This window comes from Podarcis liolepis (genome assembly GCF_965112155.1).
Source record: "Podarcis liolepis genome assembly, chromosome: 4".
NCBI lineage: Eukaryota > Metazoa > Chordata > Lepidosauria > Squamata > Lacertidae > Podarcis > Podarcis liolepis.
This window is the reverse complement of record NC_139558.1, coordinates 61,502,301-61,524,586: the sequence shown is the minus strand read 5'-3', so window position 1 is coordinate 61,524,586 and position 22,286 is coordinate 61,502,301. Positions and strand designations below refer to the sequence as shown.

At 39.8% G+C, this 22,286-nt stretch overlaps 1 protein-coding gene across 5 annotated transcripts in view; it reads left to right on the top strand.

Moving 5' to 3' along the window:
- The window catches only part of LOC310704790 (uncharacterized protein), a 251,058-nt gene that overhangs the window by 173,804 nt on the left and 54,968 nt on the right, over positions 1–22,286 (top strand). The window contains exons 7-9 of one of the 5 annotated variants that reach the window (XM_083498786.1): positions 195–380; positions 1,769–1,895; positions 3,305–6,059. The gene's annotated coding sequence lies outside the window, so the exon portion shown is untranslated. Of the gene's footprint in view, positions 1–194; positions 381–1,768; positions 1,896–3,304; positions 17,896–17,987; positions 18,053–22,286 lie in introns of those variants that run through there. The other 4 variants (XR_014524992.1, XR_014524988.1, XR_014524989.1 and 1 more) reach the window with 4 other exon arrangements.

Below are 22,286 nucleotides of genomic sequence, written 5' to 3'. Positions count from 1 at the left end.
ACTTTCTGGACAGCACCATGTTGACCACCCTTGATCCAATTATTTAAAATTCTATTTAAAAATATATCAAAATTGTCTTATACTGTCTAAGCAAAGCCAATAGATAATTCTGTACCATTTTCACAAAAGAATGTCTTTCATTTAAAAGAAACACTGAACTTTAATGCTTTTTGTTTTTATTGAATGCTGGTCAGGATCCAGAGCAGCAAAAGACTATGCATTTGAAGTTGTGGTTTCATTCTCGCAGAGAGCCAACGTTTCAGTGGATGAGCAGTAGCTGTTTTCTTGGTCAGGAAAGTGGAGAAAGGGACTGCTGGACTCAGTTGTATTTCTTCATAAGCACATCTATACTGTTAAGGACATCTTCAAAAGATATACACGTGTTGACAGATGGTGCATGAGTTGCACTTTTCCTTCCATATTTCTTGCATAATGTGTGATGTGAAGTGAGAATTTGAAACTGAAGCTGTGTGAATTTGAGATCTGTGGGAGATTTCATTTTCTCTACCAGAAATGTATGCCTTGTGTGGAAGTGCAAGAAAACACCTTAAGTCAATGTACTTTCTTCCCACTGCTTGTGTGTAACATCTGCAGCTTTCCTAAGTAAAGCAATTTTCAAGAGCAAACAGGCAACTTACTGATCAGCAGCCTAGCAGCATCCAGGAAGAGTTAGGAGAGAGCAAGGCAAGGACTAGGAAGCTTTCTGACATCTTCTTACAAACCAGTAATCTTTTTTTTTTATTGAGAGGAGTATCTCAGTGTAAATTGAACACTATGGGAATATTGCCAGCATTACCCACTAAATATTACACGTGGAACGTATGTAATCTAGATAGTTCCTTCCCAGAAGTGATTACAGTTTTAAAAGAAGAATATGAATCTGAATATCTCAAGGTCAAAGGACAAAGTTAAATTGCAATATTCAGCAGACTACATTGGGTGTTTCAAGATGGGCATTTACTATGGAATCAGCATTCCTTGTGCTGTCAAGTTTTTTTGCTGCTTTCACATGTTGTTGTCCTTAAAATGCTAGCCTATATGTCCAATCCTATTTAATCCAGCTTTATTTTTATTTATTTAACAAAATCTATATACCATTTGATAGTAATAAAAATATATAAGCAGGTAACCCCTTTGAGGGGGGAGGGCTTTTTAACTTTTAAAAGTCTGTTCACTACCCTGCATAGGAGTATGAAATTTACTTCTATAAAACTGAAGGCTGAGATCCTCAAGGATTAACTGGTTCTTGGATTTAAACCAGTGGTTAGCATGAGCCTGATGTTTTGCTTTTATATGGTATTCCAGGATTAGCCCTCTTTCAGAAAGAAACATTACATGTACACCATGCTTAACAGAAGCAGAACAAAAATACTTTCTTTAAAATGTGTAAGTCTGCTCCAATTTATTATTTTAAAAGGAACACAAGCTGCTTCATTGTCACCTGTTATGTGTTTCATCTATCAAGGAAAAATGCTAGAATTTATAAAGCAATTAAAAACAAACATTATATATGTCAATGTTTACATCATAAGTAAGAAACCCACTAGGAAGATGCTTGGCTTCTTAGATAGGTGAAAGGATTACTGAAGGAAAACAGGAAAAAATGAATAAATTATTTGTAATCTGTTATACACGTGCCTGTCTCTGAAGTCAGAAATGCAGCTTAATTCAGAGTATTGTTGCCAGACTGTTAATGAGGACTGGCGAACATATTGTTATAGGACTGTTCTCTGCAAATAGGATACCTTTCTTCTTTCTTCTTTTCCAGCATGGGAGCCAAGCAAGCTGCTCGAGCAGGCACAGAACTATCTGCCTTCCACTGCCAGCCTGCTGTATATCTGTGCCAGGTGGAGAGGAAGAAAGCCATCTTGCTCCCCACCCAGAAAGTAATCCAAGTGAGAGAAACAGGAATAGAGGTACCTCGGTTTAAGAACATTCTGGTTTAAGAACAATTCGGTTTACAAACTCCGCAAAACAGGAAATAGTGTCCCGGTTTGAGAACTTTACCTTGGTCTAAGAACGGAACGCGGGTAGCACTGTGGGTTAAACCACAGAGCCTAGGACTTGCCGATCATAAGGTTGGCAGTTCGAATCCCCACAACGGGGTGAGCTCCTGTTGCTCGGTCCCTGCTCCTGCCAACCTAGCAGTTTGAAAGCACGTCAAAGTGCAAGTAGATAAATAGGTACCGCTCTGGCGGGAAGGTAAACGGCATTTCTGTGCGCTGCTCTGGTTCACCAGAAGCGGCTTAGTCATGCTGGCCACATGACCCGGAAGCTGTACGCTGGCTCCCTCAGCCAGTAAAGCGAGATGAGCGCCGCAACCCCAGAGTCAGTCATGACTGGACCTAATGGTCAGGGGTCCCTTTACCTTTACCTTAAGAATCGAATCTGAACCATGGAAGGGCACTGGCAGAGGGAGGCCTCATTAGGGAAAGCATGCCTCAGTTTAAGAATGGTTTTGGTTTAACGGACTTCCAGAACGGATTAAGTTTGTAAACCGAGTACTTAATTTGTTTTGGAGGTCTCTTCTTAACCTGAAACTGTTCTTAACCTGAAGCACCACTTTAGCTAATGGGGCCTCCCGCTGCTGCCGCGCCACAGGAGCACGATTTCTGTTCTCATCCTGAAGCAAAGTTCTTAACCCGAGGTACTATTTCTGGGTTAGCGGAGTCTGTAACCTGAAGCATCTGTAACCTGAAGCGTATGTAACCCGAGGTACCACTGTATGCCTATTGTGTTATCTATTGTGTCAATAACCAGCTGCATTATTATTAGTCTTATTCATACCCGACTAACATTAGTAACAGAGAATAATAACTTCTATATATTTACCTGAGTTGTTTCTAAGGATGAAAGTGATTATTTTACCTAGTAAAGAAATATGCTACATATGGTAACTAGGGATGCATATGGTACCATCACTATCCGGAAATATATTAGTTGTCAGTATAGGAATGAACCTATAACAGAAAGACACATCAATTATAGTTTCAGTTTGGATCTTGACAGGGCATTTTTTCCCTTTAGGTTCAATATTTGCATTGCATTAACAAGAAAACCACAACTACTGAAACACAAATGGAAGGAAGAGACAAGCCAGCCTTGTATATGTTAAGTGTATTTGGATTGATTATATTCACTGTTTTCCTAAATTAATTAGCCTTTTTCCCCATGCATTGGCCTCATCATGATCTCAAGCAAGAAAGGAATAATATGTAGAGACAAACACTAGCAGAAAATAGCTGTTTCTGCAAAAAGTAATCTCTCCCTTTCTTTCTTTCCCTCACTCTCTCTCTTCCCATAGCTTCATAATTTACTCCCAGTCCATAAGGTCCTTCGCAGCAATGATTGGGATGATGGATGGTTCTACTTCAGCTGCAGCAAAGGAAGATACAGCAATGCATCACTCCACTGGAAAAACAATAGAACAAACAAACCATAGGGACAGTATGGCAGGCAGAGGGCCAAGGGAATTCGCTTGGGTGGAAAACTAGACAGCTGTACCCTGGAGTTATGTAAAACAACAGCATGTAGATATTTCTCCTGTTGTGGTCATACTTGATAGCACTTGATTTGAAGCCTGATAGCAATTGAGATCCCAACCTTGCTAAAACTATTTTTATTAGCCTTTTTGCACATTTCAGAGTATTGTGTCCTAAACACACTAAGAAGTAAGTCTCACTGAATACTGTATAACACTTCTGAATAAATTTGCATAGGATTGTATTGTTAGGTGACAATTCTTTACACTGGGGTAACCAACATCTTTGGGTCTAAGGGTGTATTTGAGAAAATGCCATGGATGTCACCTCCTTTGGATGTATCTTCTGCCATCCCCACCCCAGGTCAGTTTTCCCTCACAGACACACTCCAGACTGATAGAAGATACAATCACATACACACATTTCAATGGGGTCTGGGTTAGTTGGAGCCAGTAGAATGAAAAAATATCCTCTTGAATCTGCATTTTACACAAGATTCATGGGGGGAGGTGTGTGTGTAAAATATATATGGGTACCCTGCCGGTGTGTGGTCATAGATCCAGCATTTTTGTCCTTGAGAGAACCCATTGTAAAAATATGGGGATCCATAAGGATTTGGGTCTCAAAATGCTTTGATGTGCCATGATGGTGGTAGGAAGCATCAGATTTTTTTTTTTTTTTTGTAAAATTTATTCAAGGGGATAGATGTGGTCTGTGATTTGATTGCTGATGAGGCAGGATGTGTGAGTGAAAAATTACTTTCAAGAGAATCCATTTACTAGATCCAAGGTGTGTGTGTGTGTGTGTGTGTGTGTGTGTGTACACATATGGCTTTCCGGCACACCATTCTCTCTCCTGACTCCTGTGGCACACTACTTTCCCCTACCTCCCCATCACTCTATTTTCCTCCCTCATTTTCTCCTAGATTGCTTCCCTTTCCCTCCTACCCTTTTAGTTGCTCAGGACAGAAAAAACACAAGTACTTCATGCAGTAGGAACTTGCTTTCACAGGAGGCAGTCGTGGATCAACTTGGATAGCTTTAAAAGAGAATTAGGCAAATCCATGAAGGATGAAGCCATCAGTGGCTACTAGATTTGATGGCTAGGCTTTGCCTCCTTGGTTGAAGGCAGTATGCTGGAAGCTGCAGGAGGGGAGAATGCTCTTGTGCGCATGTTCTGTTTGCAGGTTTCCCATGAGCGTCTGGTTGGCCACTGTCAGAACAAGATGCTGGAGTAGATGGGGCATTTGCCTGATCCAGCAGGCTCTTATGTTCAAGTAAATGAAGTTCTTCCATGCCCAACATTCCCTGATATTTCTGTAACAGGCAGAAGCAAATCTGGGACAAGGCAAAAATAAATGTGGCATCAGCAACATCATTAACAGGTACATCCTGTTCCATTTACAGCATAGTCATAATTATTCAGTCAAGCGATCTGCATCCACTGAATATTTAGGTGCCCTGGTTAATTGCAAATAGTACTTTATAGATATGAATAAATATTCAGTGCTTGAGTAAAATACTTGGCAATAAGTTTACTTTCTTCATATAATTTGTGCTCCTTTTAATTATTTTGCTCTGCAGGTTTTTATTCAATTTGGTTGCAGATTATTTACTGTACATACATAAGGTACTATTTCATCCAGTTGAATTTAAAATGGTCTCTTTTATTATTATTTTTTGAACCGTTGGAAAGGTGTAAAAGAGTCTTTTCAATATTGTATTTCTCATGCACTGCCCATGTTTATTAAACAAAATACAATTCTAGGGCTTTATTCTCCTAGTTCTGAATCCATAAAGTTATTAAGATCCTAGGTTTACAAGACAGTGGTGAAGTATGAGGCAGTTTTAATTTTCTTCCCAATGAGCACATTAGTGGAAAGAGGTTGGGTTCTCCCGCTAGGCAGAATTAGTTTGTGCCAGTATGGGGGACCAGACCATTGCCATGCTAATGCTCAGTAGCAGTAGGGGTGACATTAATCTCTGTGTTGTTATTTATGTCCTTGACTTGGCAACATCACCGACTCAGGATTGTCAGGTATCGTGTTCCATTACTCAGTAATAAAGATTTGGATTATCAGGACCCCGGGGTTCCTTTTGGCACTGCATATCTTTTTCAGTATATGTGTCTTGCCACTAATTAAAAATATGTTTGGCAGCAGTGCTAGTGGGATGTTTCTCATGTGCCAAGTGTCTGCACACCCAGCCCTTAATGGGGTGTAAGAAAAGTAAGGGTGCAGGCTGGGTTGCATACCTTAGAAGAAATTATTAGCAGAGAATTTAAGGAAAGTTGGCATCTTGCCAAAATGCTTGGATTCCGAGGCAGAGCTGGATAGGTTAATATATGCGATCTTGTGTTTCCATTCTGCTCCCTCATGGCCATTTTACATATGATGATAGTTAGGTGCTGATTGTAGAAATAGCTCCTAAATATGCAAAGTTTGAATGTAACAAACATGTACCACTGAGGCACACTCATCAGCTGATATTGTCCATGCCTTCCTGTTATGTCAAACATATAGACATCTTTCAGTTATGGTCTGCTTCAGGAAATAAAGAGTTTTTTTATTGGATTATATTCTTGAGTTGATCTCCTACTTCCTCCAAGTCATTGGAGACTTGAACAAGTAGAAAAAAGATGTTGTGCTGCAGGAAGCCTCACTTCAATAACATTTCCCTTGAAAAGACTTGACAGGTGGGTTTTGGTCACATGAAGCCTCCTGTTGATTAGTATATCTAGGATTCAAGAAACAATTATTGCCTTTTATGAAAGATTCTATTATATTTCAAGTCTATGCTGGCACAATAATATGCCTGTATTTCCTGCAAGTAATGGACCTTTCTGGGTTTTAAATGACACATGGAATAGCACCACCATCCTTGCAAAGCATCAAATGTAACAGCCAGTTTGTATCTCTTGTGAAAGCAGCCATTTTGGATCAGACTCTGGGTGGACCTGAATCAAAGCCTGCCAAATATAACAAGGCTGCGGGTGAGTTGTCATCCAATTTACAGTGCTTTGACTCATATCTAAAGCTCAAAGTTTTAGTAGTGCATGCAAACTGGGTGTTACATATATTTCACAGGAATTGTATCAGATTATTTTGAAGATATTGAAGTAAAGGAATACTGGATCTCCCAGCTAGAAATATTATATTACTCCACTATCTTGTCACAAATAGTTTAGCCTATATTTCATTATCTATTGTTTAGTGAGACAGAAGACCTTCGTCCTCTCTACTTGATCTTTAGTCACACACATTTATAGGATTGAATTACACATCCACAGCACAAAGTTTTCAGTAAGTACACATTTGGTTAAGGAAAAAGATGCTCCTCGTGGTTAGAAATCATGGGGCATCATCTTCTTTGTCTTGAGTGCAAGATACAGTATGATATATTGGGAGACAACATTATTACATGGCATTGAGAAAGCTCCAGAGCTCTCAATTGATACAGCTTGCTGTCTTAGTAAAAATGTACTACAGAAAAACAAAACAAGAATTGAAACAAACAAACAACCCTAACTTTTATCCTTTATGGATGCAATTCTTAGCATGTTTCCGTACAATTCTGCAATCACGGTATTCATGATTCATTTATAAAGCTCCTGCTCTCGACCCCTAATATGCACATTTGTGCTATTAATAGGTAGTTAGATTCAACCTCTAGAATATATAGGAATACAAATGAGTACATATAATTAAATACATATATCCGTCTCTACGAGGACAAATTGCTTCAAGTTTCATTATAAATGTGCTTCCAAATGAGAAAGGTAGATTAAAAAGTGATTATGCAAATAGCATAATAATTAACATTTCAAACGTTGTAGACAATGAATATCTGAAATGTTCTATTATTTTCTATCTGGCACCCCAAATAGTTCTTCTTAAATGGAAGACAAGGAAATAGTTTCTTTGGAACTTGACACAGGCTTATATCAGAACACTGTTTATCATTTCACTTCATCAAGGCAACAATTACCAGGATTAGTGGATCACTAAAGATGATAGGTATTTAGCCATGGCTCTAGTCTAGCATTGCTTTAGGGCACACAGATGGGACTCCCAGGAGCCCTAAGACATTGAACCTTATTCTACCTGCAGGCATGAAAGCAGGTGTGTTCTGCTGCTGATGCAGCTTCAAACAGAACATACCACAGGTGATGCTAATTAAGGAAGTCCTGGGAATATAAAGGAGCTCACATTTTATTGCTGATGGTGGAGTGCCAAAGGTTAGTGAAAAGCTGGATTGTCTGCTGGCCTGGGGTAGATAAGAACACAAAAGGGCACAGAAATGGATTTGAATACCGCCACTTATCAGTGTGCCTTTTAAACTACATTATGCTGCGTATAATGGTGTGCTTTTAGTGCTAAAATTGGAAGTCTTTTTATGAATGTACTAATTTATTACCATCAATTTGTGTCACCATTTCAGTGGCTCCTCTTATTTCTTCAGCCAAGAAAGAGGGCGCCAAGTCAGCATTAGGGCAACCTCAAGTGGTTACATTTCCCCTCTCTTAAATGTTGACTGAGAAGTAGTTCTCATATTAAAAGGTACCTTGTCTCCATTATGTACTATCATTCAAACCCTCCCACCTTGTATAAAATGAAGATGTTGGTAAGAAATAGAAGCCGTTAATATGATTTATTCATTTAAAAGTATACTGGTTGTTTCCCCCCCAAAATTCTCTACGTACACAGTTTCAGTCTACAATAAAATGACAATAAAATGTCCAATGGACAAAACATTGTGACACTAGTTTGTCTGTGCTGTAATACAAGGTTGATTTCATTTTGGTACATTTTTATGCTTGTTATCTTGGTGGCAAAATGCTGTAATTATAGATCTTGCTCTAGCAGCCATTACTGCTGCCTCAGTTTCCGGCAGTTTCAGCAGATATGTAGTTAAGGGTTCAAGCATATCCCATTTGCATTGGATGATTCAGGACCTGTTTGCTACTCACACTGCAGCAGTTTATCTTGGATTAGGGCAAGCATCAGGAAGTAATTGCCTATACCCTGGCGGTTACTTCCATCCTAGTTAAGCCTTATTCCAGCCATTAGGGCCACAGAGTTATCAGAGGGCCCCAACACCATGCTTCCTAATCATAGAATCATAGGCTTGGAAGGAACCCTGAGGATCATCTAGTCCAACCCCCCTGCAATGCAGTAATATGTAGCTGTTCCTTATAGGGATCGAAACTACAACTTTGCCATTATCAGCACCATGCACTAACCAACTGAGCTAAGGACTCAACTCAAAGAACCTAGTTCAAAGGGAAGCAATTTATGTGTGTTACATAGTCATACTTGATGGTTTCATAGTAGGGTGGAAACATATATGACACCAAAAAAGAGGACAAAAGAAGTCTCGTATTAGCAAACCAAACTAAACTGCATATACCGATTGGTATGTAACAGATGGATATTTCAAAATTATTGCTGCGATTTAAATAGAATTACAATGCATCTCACCATAGTCTGCCGTCCATGTGTAAATTGTTAATGGGCAACTTAAGGGCTCCCACTGCTTCTTATGGATCTTTATCTTTAAACTGGACATGGACTGGCTTTCCAAACAGAGCATGTGTTGCAATCAAGGACTGTCCTTTAACAGCCCTTCAACTACAGTAGACTACTGTCCTTTGTAAAGGAGAACACGGGGCCACCTTAGAAATGGCTCACAGTAGTGAGTCCTCCCCAAACCAGGACTTGCACATGCAATTAATGTGCCTTTTTAAAGTTTTTCATTGAGGACTAAAGTGATAAGGAAGGAGCAACCAAGTCAAATGGGTGGGGTACAAGAAATAAATTTTTATTATTCTAAATGTCAGGCCCATGGAGTGAATGTCAAAATGGCTGAGCTCCAGTTGGGAGCTGGGGCCTTTACACCCCAAGCTAGACATGGCGTCATGTCGGTTAACGCATCTATGGGTTGTGGCCAGATACAGTAAGCACACAACTTATGCACATTTAACTTGTGCACTTTCTGCTTTATGCACTTGACAATAAATAAGTAAAAGGGGTGGAAAGGGGATGGGCATCTGAGGGAAAGACTTTGGCGATGCCACCCACCACTGAACCCAATGTGTTTTGACTATATGCGATTTGGTTTTAGGCGTGATCACTGGAACGTAACTCCCATGTAAGTTGTGGGCTTAAAGTACTGAATGGGCGCTCCCAAAAGTGCTCCCATTTTAAATGTGGCTTTCAAATTGCATACTGAATATTTCATTCATTCATCCATCCATTCTTTTCTTCTTTTTTGGTAGAAGCTATTAGAAGATAGTACATCACACAGAATGCTGGCTGAAAGCTCACTGGGTTGAGAAAGCCTTTTCATTTCATACATCATTTACTACAGCAGCTACACAAAGTCAGCAGATCTTTTACATATATCTTTTAAAATGAGAGCATTTCCATGGCACATTCTGGCCAATGACCACTCTCCACTAATGTTTGCCATTATTTTTTCAGTGTCCCAGACCTTGTGGCTTGGGTAACATAGCTCTTAGAAAAAGGGACCTTAATTTGTCTAGCAGATTGTGCTGAACAGAAAACATCTTATTAATGTTTACATTGCCTTTAAATATATATTCAAAAGGGCTATTTTAGGCACATAGGTATTTCCAGTGGGTTTTATTTTGTACCCTATGCCATCTGTTCAATAGTTGTGTGGCTCAATTTATCCCAATAGTTGTACAAATGTATTAAGATTGAGGAAAGTGCTAGTGCTATATGCTATCTTTGTTTAAGGGATTAATTTAGAGTGCTACCTTTTAATAAAGATAAGCCATCCATTTTACTTCATATTGGTTTCTAGATAACTCCTGCCATGTCCAGGTCTTGAACCAGAAACATTCCACCTGCTACCAAGGGCATTTTGCCATTTAAGAGGAACTGCAGAAGATACCAAAAAACAGATGGTGGGTAAAACCATTATGAGAGCATGAGAGGAGCCCTGCCAAATGAGACCAAAGGCCCACTTTGGTGCTGCTAATCGGGGGTTTGACTTCACCCCTGAAGACATACTCCATTGTCTCTTGAGACAGATGGATGCCAACAACGATTGTAAACCAGAGACACTGTGGCGTAATGGTTAGAGTGTCAAACTGCAGCAACTGGGGAGACCACTTTCAAATCCCCATTCAGCCACGATGAAGTTCAATGTCACAGGGTTGTTATGAGTATAAAATGGGGAGAATTTGTTACAAGTATGTACCTGGACTCATGTGCATAGCCAGCACTCATGTGTGTTCATATACAAACTGCTAAGAGGTTTAGGGTCTGTTACTGGAGTTATAATGCACATTTGCCTATGAATATGTGTTTTACCCTTAACACTATGCCCACAAGAAGGTCTCACATGGAGGAATAAAGAAAGCGTTGTTTACTACATGAAATAAAAGTGACAGAGTATATAAATGCTGCTTCAGATAGCAACATTACAATTTAAGCAGGCAGCAAATTCTGGAATACATACACACCTTGATCTAAAGAATGACAAAGTCCTTAACTTTCCAAAGCCTACAGAACATGGGCATGTCAATTTTGCCATATAACCCACACTAGAAATGGAGGGGGGGGGGAGAGAAGTATGTATACCTGTTCTTAAAACGAAGTGGAAATGTGATGATTCCTGGAGAGTGCTGGGTAAGCTCTGTCTTGTTGGAGCTGGAAGAGCTAACTGCCTACCAGCAGAGCCAATTGCCTACTGGAAATCTTGGGTTTTGTAATATTATTCTCTTTCTCACCATTGCCCATTCCAGAGAGAAAATTACTGAAAACTGGCCATCTTGTTTGTATCTCATTCTGTGTGTTTTGCTTAACAAAAGAGTAGAGGACTGTGATGTTGTTGTTTAGTTGTTTAGTCGTGTCCGACTCTTCGTGACCCCATGGACCAGAGCATGCCAGGCACTTCTGTCTTCTACTGCCTCCCGCAGTTTGGTCAAAGAGAGGACTGTGATAGTGAGGCATTAAAACTGGCTATATCCTTCTTTGCACTCTTCCTGCAAATTACCTCTACCATTGTGTGTGGATGGCTCCCATTGAAGAGCTGAATATTCTGTACTTGGCAACTAAATTTGCATGTGTGGACTTTTACAAGGTGTGAAGTATATCCTGAGATGAGGCTGGTATCAGGCATGTACCAAGGTCAAGCAAGGTTCAGGATGCAGAACCTCATGTGATATTTAAGTTATGTCCACCTTTACTTATGCTATGATCGACATAGATAAACCACAGAAATAAGTTCAGATTCACACACTCCTGTTCACAATCCATTTATGATACCTTCAGCTCCTCAGGGGACAGGTGGGATGTAAATATAATAATTATTAATGAAGCCTACATTGTTTTGAAAAGTGAATAGCATTTTTCCTTTGAACTGTGATAACCCAGGAATTGGCACAATTTTGATTATAACTACTCCCAAAAAGTAGAGGGAAAGAAGTTGCAGTTCTTTTTCTTAAAACACATACACAACATTTTATCACCCTTTTGAAGTTCCATAAATAGTTTTCAAAGTTCAGATCAAACTGAAAAAGAATGAGAGTTTTACCGCTTCTTCAGTATTTGTGCCCCAAAGAATAGTCAGAAAGTCTGACCTTATGTACCTAAGGGATGGATCTTCACAGGAAAATATGCATGAACCTTCAATAGGGAATACACAGTGGGTTTGAAAGGTAAAAGCAATGGAAAATGTGTTCTGACATCTGAAAGAAGAGGAAGCCAGATGAACAAGAATACCATTTCACAGTTTGGTTAGGAATCATTTAAAAGTAGGCAGTTATCCATGAGAAAATATTATGACCTGGTAATGTGCAGATGGAAACTTCTGATTTTGTCTGAAGCAAACATAGGTCCCGTACTTTTCCGTGTATAAGACTAGGTTTTTTTACTTTTTTACGGTATATGTCTCAAGGTCCATAACCTGATTAATTTCCCTCTTGTGTTTACTTCCCTTCCACGTCATAAAATTGGCTCTGAGATGTCGAACAATGACTGCTCTATGTCAAACCATGTGGCATGTGATGACCCTGTAAAATACTGAAGGACGTTCAGCATATTTTCACATATAAGCACAAAATTAGTAGAGAAAAAAGAAGAAAGCGAAGGAAAACAACCAAGCCATTTACTCCACCAGAGGTTTTGTGAATTCCTTCTAGTAGACGCTGAAGGTAACATGGATATGAATTATCATTGCTCAAAGGTGAGAGTGGCAGAACTACTAAGAAGACCCCTGTGCCGATCTTAACACCTAAGAAGGTCTGTAAGAAAGGATAGTCTTCCAGATCAGGTTCAGTAATCTGATATTTAGCTGCAAATCCTTTCAAGTACAAGGAAATGCAGTATTTGACAGGGTGTTTTCATACCTTAGAAACTAACCAGATTATTTTACGAGTTTTCATTAATTTTGTATTATTTATTTAACAAAATTTATATACCACTTGATTGTAGTAAAGCCTCAAATAAGTTTACAATAAAAAAACACTAAAACATTAAAGTTATCAGTAAAATATAGTTAAATAAAGTCACTTGCATCTACCAGAACCTGGGCTCCACCATTATGAAACAAGATCTTCAGTCTGATGCTGTAATTGTTCAATGAATTTCTTGCCCCTCATGGTTTATTGAAACTGATAGGGAGAGGACAATGGACAAGCAAAAGGGGATGCTTAACCCTGCACGATGAGACGGGCTGGTCCTGGGCTGCCTAAAAAAGGTTGAAGTATGATCATGCATTAAAGAAACTTGCACTGCATCCATAAGATCTAATGTAGAAGGGTTTATCAGAAACAGGTGACCTAAGCCCTGTTCACAGATGCATGCTCATCCTTTGATTAATGTAGCATCATTTGATGACTTGTATGCATTAGACGGGCACAGCAGATCCAACACTATACATACAACATTCATATCACCTTAAGCATGATGTCCTTTACTGGAGCCAATACACACATTCAGCTGAGAATGATTAACTGATGTACAATCAAATTATAAATGCTAAGAGATATAAATGCAGCGTGATCTGAAGCATTGTAATAAGTCAGCTGTGTGAAATCTAAACCTATTGTATAAAACTCCCAAATGATAGGGTATCCAACTTTTGCTTGTGTGTGCAAAGGACCCCCACTTTCCCATGTTGGCTTCGCAGAGTTTTGCCTCAGCTGTCCAAACCCTCCATACCTATCCTATAGTCTTATTAGATACAACTCTCCTTGGATTTATTAGGATTAAACAACACAGAACCACAGTAATCTATTGTGGAACTGGGATGTCACACATCCACATAAAGATTAGCTATTGGAGCTATTCTCTCCACTGAAGGGAACAAAAAGTCCGCCTGTGAAAACGTTTTGTGCATATCAATTCAATTGCAAAAGACTGGGTGGGACAATCCTTGTCCCATGTCTCACCTGAGGAGATAAAGATTGCCACTTCTTTAAGTCCTGCATATCCTCAAAGTTTTGATATTGTGTGTGTGCTCTCTCTTTCTCTCCCCACCCTAAACTGAAGGCACTTAGAAACCATGAACACAATTTGACCCCCTACAGTATAGCCAGTTAGCTAGCCTGCTCCATCAGCATCTCATGCCATAGCTCCTCACTTCAGCCTTAAATAGTACCTGAGATGGCGGACACAGTCTTGGCCAGGAGCCTCAAGGGGAATATCCTTTCACCAAACACAGCAGCCCCACCCGGTCCCAGCTGAGCTATTTCATGCATACATATAGCCATTTCTAGAATGGTATACTATATACCATTGAATATATTATTAATTTACATAAATGAAGAGCTATGTTCAGCTTCTGTAGTATAGATATTTCTATATATTAGGCATGGACAGAGATGTTAGTACTTTATTAAAATATCACAATCCAATGAAAATGTGAAACAATAATCTCTTTGCACAATAGATTTGGTCACATTTGCTAATGAGGCAATTTTACAGTGGGATTTGCTTCTGAGTAAACATACACAGGATTGAATGGCATAGAAATGAGCTAAACAGTATTTGACGCTTGCAGTTCTCACATTGTGCGACCAGGGTGGTAATTCTCAACAAGGTAGGCTGTTTAGCTTAGTACAGAAAGAAATTAAATTCTCTCATAGCTTGCCATATTGTGGAATCACAAAGCTATTCAGAGTTCTTCAGAAATGAAATGTTTCATTATTTCAAACCACTGAATGCACATGGTTTGCCAAGTTGGTGCCTTATTTCATAAAGCAATAAATATTTTTTTTGATACAGACAGATTGTGTATGTAAGTTTGTGTGACACATTTTCCCAGGATCAATGGTGAGACCTCTGAACTAAAGTAAAATCATCTTTCTAAACGGAATACTAATTTTTGCTAAGCTGCTTTTTGAAGACTAGGCTCTTTTTAAAAACCAAAGCTCCATACAATGGATGGAGGGAAACGAAAAGGGAGACTGCAGTTGATGAAATGCAAATGAGGCTTTGCTCAGACAGCTGGCTGCTTTAGGATGACATGTGTGATGAATGGCTCTTAAAACATGAGCAGGCATCAGGCTTCAATTCAGTGTCAGACTGGCAAAAACAGCAGCATTACTGGATGCTTCCTTTAATTAATGCAACATTTCTGCATTAGTCCGGACACTGCCGATAAATGGGAAAGAACTGATATCAGTGGTAATATCAGAAATCTTTCAACCTTGAAGCTGGGATGTGTTAGCCAAAAGCTGCAGTATCGTAAAAGGTTTAATTGTATTTGTAATGTACCAGTGCACCATGACAAAAATGGAAGATAGTGTAGGCAGGCCCCGGTAAGCCAGTGATAAATGAGTGTGAGTGATTATAAAGCAAAGAGGACTGTGAAAACAGACAAAAGACAAGCAAAAGGAAAAGGTGGGGGACTAAGGATATCAACAGCTACTCTGATGTGTGAAGTAGGTGCAGAGAGAAACCTGGTTATAGTTTCCTGTGGGGATGGAAGCACAAAGCAGCTTAACATAAATCTCTCATCCTAAAGGGATTTCATTGACAAAGGTGAGATTTAGCACCAAAACTGCTTGCCGGTGAACTTCACAGGGAAGAGCCTTTGCCAGGCAGTCATGAGTTAGGAAGCTCAGTAAATCAACTCAGTAAATCAAACACACAAGTCAAGGTTTTCTACTAATTACAGATCAGAACAACAGGTTCTGTGAAAATACACATTATTCATCCATTTTGTGCTTTAAAAGGTCATTTTTGAGTCATGTAGCACTAAACTGTTACGCAAGGTTGCAATGTGACATTTAAAAGTTTCATGCAATATCATCTGACCACTCTGAAATGTACTCAAAATTCTTTACAGACACTGTTCTTTATAACTTGGGAGGATACTTGTTTATATTAGAAGAATGTCAGCTGGACCCAAAGCTCAAACTGGATTACAAATTTGTCTAGCATATAGAAATAAGGATCTCCTTCTGAGAAATGTGGTTAGTCTTATAAAAACTCTTTTAGTATCACTCAGATTTCATCATATGCGAGTAACCCTGAGGTACACTTCAAACTTTACTGTAGTTAGAATTCTGTGGTAACTGTATAATAGAAATAAGTGTGTGCCAGTAGATATTTAGAGACTATAAATATTCAATCTGATAGCCACAAAGTATTAATGTTTAAAGAGTCAGATGTAGTCATGTATCTGTTCCAAGTTCCCATATATCTGTAAGCATTTCTAAATAATACATTACTTTTTATACACTGATACATCATTCCCTTCAACACTGAATTCAGGAGTTCAAGTGCCTATCAGCTTTGAAATGAAACAGGACCACCAAAACACAAGGTAATGGTTTCTACCTGCCTAAGACTCCTTAGGTCTTCTTCTTTGGTGATCAATCATGGCCGAGTAACATTGTCTTCTATGACTAAGGTCTTAACAGCAAGTCCGTAAGTGACTGTGGAGGCCAATTCTGGATCCACACATCCTTCTAGACTGGGGACAGGTTTCTGGGCGGGAGATGATCAGGGTGAAGGTGTATAAGTAGGTAAAAGTATAAAGTTTGTAACTAAAAAGAAAAAGAAAAAAGTTGGAAAAACTGCAAAAAAAGAGGAAAGTCTGCCACAAACTTCTGAGTTTATGGAAGACTGATGAAATTTGAGCTGAGGGAGAGAAAATAGCAACTCAAGAAACCAGAAGTAAGGTGCACTGTGAAATCCACCTAGAATGCTTGTGTGTCAGCTAAAAATCATACCCACCCACCCCACAAAAGAAAATGAGGGGTAGGGAAAGAGAGAGAATTAGCATGATCATGCCCTTGGCAGTTTAAATATCCAGGATGGGGTGAGGATTGGGAATGTGTGCTGTGAAATGATTCCCCCCTGCACAGGATTGTTTCAGGATGAAAGGCAAAAATACATCCTTTCATTTTCTCAATCTTGAGAACTGCATTTGCACGCACACACATACACACACACACACTCTAAAGCTACAGAATGTTCATGTTTGGGGATGACAGTCCTTTATAGTAGCTTTTCCCCAGCAGATGTTGAGTCCCCAGATTTTGTTGGACTATAGCTCCCACCAGCCCCAGCCAGCATGTAGCAATGGTCTGGAATTATGAAAATTGCAGTCCAGCATATGGTGACCAAGGCTGGGAAAGGCTGCTCTGTAGCACAGCAGAGAAAGTTCCTGGAAACAGGAGGGGCGAAAGGGTGTCCTTTAATTCCTGAAACTCTGCCAAGACGCCTGAGAAGCACTACAAAATAGAGCTGTGCCAATTGCCGAACCTTCAGAATGTCTTCATTTCAACCATATGAAGGAAGGTGGGGACAAAGTGAAGGTGCTTTAGGAAAGGGAAGTGGTACGTGTGTAGAATTCTGCTTTTTAAAGGATAATTTTTAAAGGGCTGATGTGTGTGTGCGTGCACGTGCTTGTGCTTGTGCTAACCTTGAAAGTGCAACAAACGGCGTTTCTGTGCACTGCTCTGGTTTGCCAGAAGCGGCTTAGTCATGCTGGCCACATGACCCGGAAGCTGTACGTCGGCTCCCTCGGCCAATAAAGCAAGATGAGCACCACAACCCCAGAGTCGTCCGCGACTGGACCTAATGGTCAGGGGTCCCTTTACCTTTACCTTTACCTCTGCTTTAACATCTAAAACAGTTAAAGCAACAGTTAAAACTGCATAAAAAATTCTATTGTCAATAAATTCCAAAACATAGGGCATTTTCCCCACTCCCACAGCCTGTCTGCCTCCTTGTTTTTCTATAGCCAAGAGGAAGGTGTGACGTTGGAAAATCCGTTCCGGGTTTTCTAAGAGTTCTTGTTGTATACCAGAATCTGGAGTAGTTCCATTCCAGGTTTTACTCGGTCACTAGTCATGGAAAGGTCTGGTAGGCCTCAATAAACACACTGGGACTGAAGGTGTGTTAACTTGAAACTGGAGTTTGGTTAAGGTTAGTAAAACTGGGCTTTTCCCCCTTTTGCCTTTGTGAGCCTGGGCCCGCCTAGAATCTTGAGTGGTGATTCTTTCTTTCTTTCTTTTTAGTCATGCAGAGCAAAGAATCAAGTTTGGAAACAGGTTCTGAAGTCTCTTCTGGAGAAGGAGTCTGGGTAAGCGCTTGCCTTGAGCATTTACTAGCATTTCACTGGATCTGTGACAAAAACTATAGCAGCAAAGTTAATGCAAATATTCCCTTCTGAATAGAAAATTAGGACTTGCTTTCCTGGGTATTAGCAGCCGTTTCTCGGATCCCCTCTCGCCTATTGGCTTGCCTAGTACCTGCCACAGGTGAAACGAAGGGGAGAGGCCCAAGCTCCCATGTGTAACAGTTGTGGAAGCAAGATGGGTGAGAGCAGTGAATTGAAAATGCTCTGTATGTCAGTAAAGGATTTGGGAAATAGAGCTTGAGGGAGGAAGCTGGTGCTAAGGTTAAGAAAGATAAGGCCAAGGTGGGATGGGCACCTGCCTCGTTATTATTACATTATAAACCACCAATTTTCAAGTCAATAATTTTTTCTACGCCCCCTCTTTATATAAGGAACATTTAAGCTCTCCTTACAATAATGAGATATATAAACTGAAGTGGATAGCTTTGTAACTGAATCACTTTACTGTAGCAGTTGGTTTTATTTTTATATTTTGAACCCACCGTTACTTCTAGGAGCTCAAGGTGGCATAAATGGTTCTCCTCCTCCATTTTATCCTCATAACAACCCTGTGAGGTAGGTTAGACTGAGATATTATAAGTGGCCTAGGGCAACTTGGCCAAGCTTCATGGCTGAGTGGGGTATGAACCCTGGTATCCTGGGTCCTAGTCAAACAGTCCAACCACCTATACCACATTGGCTTTCAATAAGAAGCTTTAAAAACACAAGTTGGGGGTTATTTGGATGAAGAATTCACATTTTGAACTTAAGCTTGGCATTTTTCTATAACTGGAAAAGTTATTTCCTGTTGCATATTCTTTTAGTTGGTTTTTGAATATTCAGCTAACCAGACTGACCATGAAAAAGAATATAATCCCCACTTCATAATGTACTGTTTGTGAGACATGAGGTAATTGTCCCCTGGCACAGTTAGAACTGTAGCATTCAGAAATCCTAAAACATTCCCTGTGGTCTCCTATGAATATTTGCATTCAGGACTAATGGAAGCTAGTCATGGAGAAAGAGTTGTAAATCATTTTGACCAAGCTGACCGAAAGAACGGTGCCAAATTTCAGTGTCAGAGTCTCCAGCACACAATCCATGATAAACAAAAATTGTCTTTAGCAGAGAACAAACAAACAACAATAAGGGTTAGACGGAAGTCATCCAACCACAAAGCTATATACAGATGGCTCAGTTTTCCCTTTAGGGATCCATAACAGAACATTAGTGATTTATCAGTGTGGGCCCACAATCAAACAACATTAGAGAGGTGTGCTCATCATTCTTCAGTTAAGAGGGGAAAGTTACTAGAAAACACAATCAAGACAGGAATAGTAACAAGAAAAAATCCACAAGCTCTGAACCAATGTGCAAAGCAAAATTGAAAATAAAATGTCTCACACACACTCCCAGCTTATTCTCTGCTTACAAAAAATAAATTGTTTAAAGACTCTGTTTTAGCCACTGACTGATATCCCAAGGTCTTTGAGACATCCTGAAGGCTGTGAACATGACCTCTATAACCCAGTCAGTTTATTGTAGGATGTGAGACTGACAAGAGGCTAAGAATCCAATATGGAACATTTCTAGCTGTACTGAAGTGATGTCTCTGCATGGTAGGGAGGTGAGAAAGGAACTGAAAGGTTACAATAAAAAATACAAATACAATAAAAAAAATGGCAAAATGCACACTTGCCTGAAGTCTTGGAGATATGGAGTTAAATCTAATATTCCTGCTCCTGAATTGTATGTACTTTAGAATTACGCTATACATTTTCCAAATAGAGTTGTATATTAAAAAATAATAATAACAAATACGACTGCTTTAGTTTAATGAAGAATATGTGTCTGGTTGGGGTGGTGCAAATTTATCCATGAGATCTTTTCTAATTCTATGATTGTAATAAGACACTCATATTGAGATTTCACTAACATGGGAAACAGTTTGTTTTCAAGGCTGTTTCCATACTGGGCATTGATTGTGAAATAGCTACAATAACATCTGCTGCCATGTCATTAACTAAACATCTGCATCTTCTCTCCCCCCCCCCCGTTCCTTTTAGTTCCCACCGCCCCCATAGCTAAGAAATTCTGATTTTTCAAACTTAATGGAATAGCTATGATTTCCTCAAGTATGGATGATCCATTTTGTTGCTATTCTGGTCAGATCATGATCTCTATTGACTGCTCAGCAATCTGATTTTAGGTTGTGATCCAGCTATTTCCTTTTCTATGATCCAGCCCTCCTTTCTAGGAATGAACACTTTCCCTTTAAGTCTTCATTTCCAAATAGCATTGCATTGTGTATCAGTTTCCCCCCTTAAAAAAATCTCACAGAGAATCACGATTGGTACTGTAGTGAAGGAGGATTTAATGCCCTCCTCCCACAATAGTCTCAATGCAAATTACCCCCTGTAGCACCCTTTCTGCACTGCTCACTGAGACAAGCCTATCCCAGCAAGCAGCAAAACATGGGATTTGCTGAGAACCTACATATAAAATCCAATATTTGTAGACCTTAATATAATGGTTGTATACTGGATTCTTCTTTTTCTTTGGGGGGGGCATGTTTCTCATGATTCTATGTGGTCTCACACTCCCCCAATTCAAAATCAGAGACAGACAGGCTGGAGTTAGACTTTGTATTATCATTTTTCGTTTATCAATATATATGTAATCTATTCGTACAGGCATATATAGTTGCACAGGCATGGCATTTGTAAACATATTTTATCCGCTACGCCTGTAACTTGAAATTGAAAAGTAATTATTTTTTAAAAAATCTTTGAGATTGTTTTGAAGGATTTTTAAGTATTTCTGGAAATACCTATTTAAAAAGAGGGCTTTGTGTGCTAATTTTATATAATCGATCAGCCTGAGAACCTAGTTGTGACTATAAGCACATTCTTTTAAGTTGTAGACACAGTGAAGATTATTTGAAGGTCAGGATAGGAAAGGGTAGGACCGAAAAACTGCAATGCTCTGAGTGAATTTAGAGATTGGCAGCACCCTTTTCAACAGATGGTGTCCTTTTGTAGATGAGATAGAGGCTCCTTGGGAGCCATTACTCAGGGAACATCAACAAGCCAATTCCTACATCCTTCCTATGCTCCATATTCAGCAGCCTTTGGGGTGCTGCCAATGCTGGAATTTTTAGTCCCACTCAGGACTCAAGTATATCCTACATTCCTTTTGTCTCAGAATAGCAGCAAACTAACATGTTGATTTTTCTTTCTTTTCTAGTAATCATGTCGCCCTTTAAACGTATTGTTTTCGTATTGTTTCGTATTGTTAAGATTTAAAAAAAAATGAAAGGGAAATAAGCAAATAATGGTACAAAAAATGACAGTTTTATAACTACCTGATTGAAAAGAAAATGTATTTCTGGGCAGCTGTGAAACACTACAAAAGCAGTAGCATGCTGTATTGTAGCCAGTCACTTTTATGTTGGATATGGCTTCCAATTCTTGTTATCCTGCCTCTTTCATCAGACAGAATCACATAAGAGCCACCATTCTGAATATAATAAAGATGATATTGCTCTAATTATCTTAAGATTAGGTTCATAGGAAGTAATTGGTGATATATCGGGTTAAGGATGAATGGCTGTTGCTACTGCTGCTACTGAAATTCCTCTTTTAGCTTGTTGCTCTGTAGGAGTCAGATTGGGGCAAATCTAGATGTGACATCAAGGATCCATGACTAGGGCTGGACGATATCAGCTTTTCAAATTGCAGTGTATTGCCAGCCAAACATTGGCGATATATTGGAAAAATAGAATGCATTGGTCTCTGTCCGTGAGACACCGGGTGAAACTGCCCTAGCTTTTGCCTCGAGAGCTGAGGTGGTTTCACCCAGGCTTACAGGCTGGGACAATGCAGCTTGCTTGTGCTGCTCAGCTGGGGGGAGAGAAGGTTTCCCCTCTCCCAGCTGAGACAGCCCCGGTGCTCTCGCCACTCGTGCAGAAGCAGCAAGAGCAATGGGGCTGCTTTGCGCAGCTCAGCTGGGTGGAGGGAACATCTCCTCCCAGCTGAGACAGTCCTGGTGCTCTCGCGTGAGTGGGTGGAGCATCGGGGTTCCTTTAATTGCTCACTGCGGGGAGTGACAAGTGCACTCCCCTCAGCTGAGCAGTTTCAGAGAGCCCCCACCCTGCCACCGGCTTACAGGATCCAGCGCTGGGCTGGGGGCTCTTGAA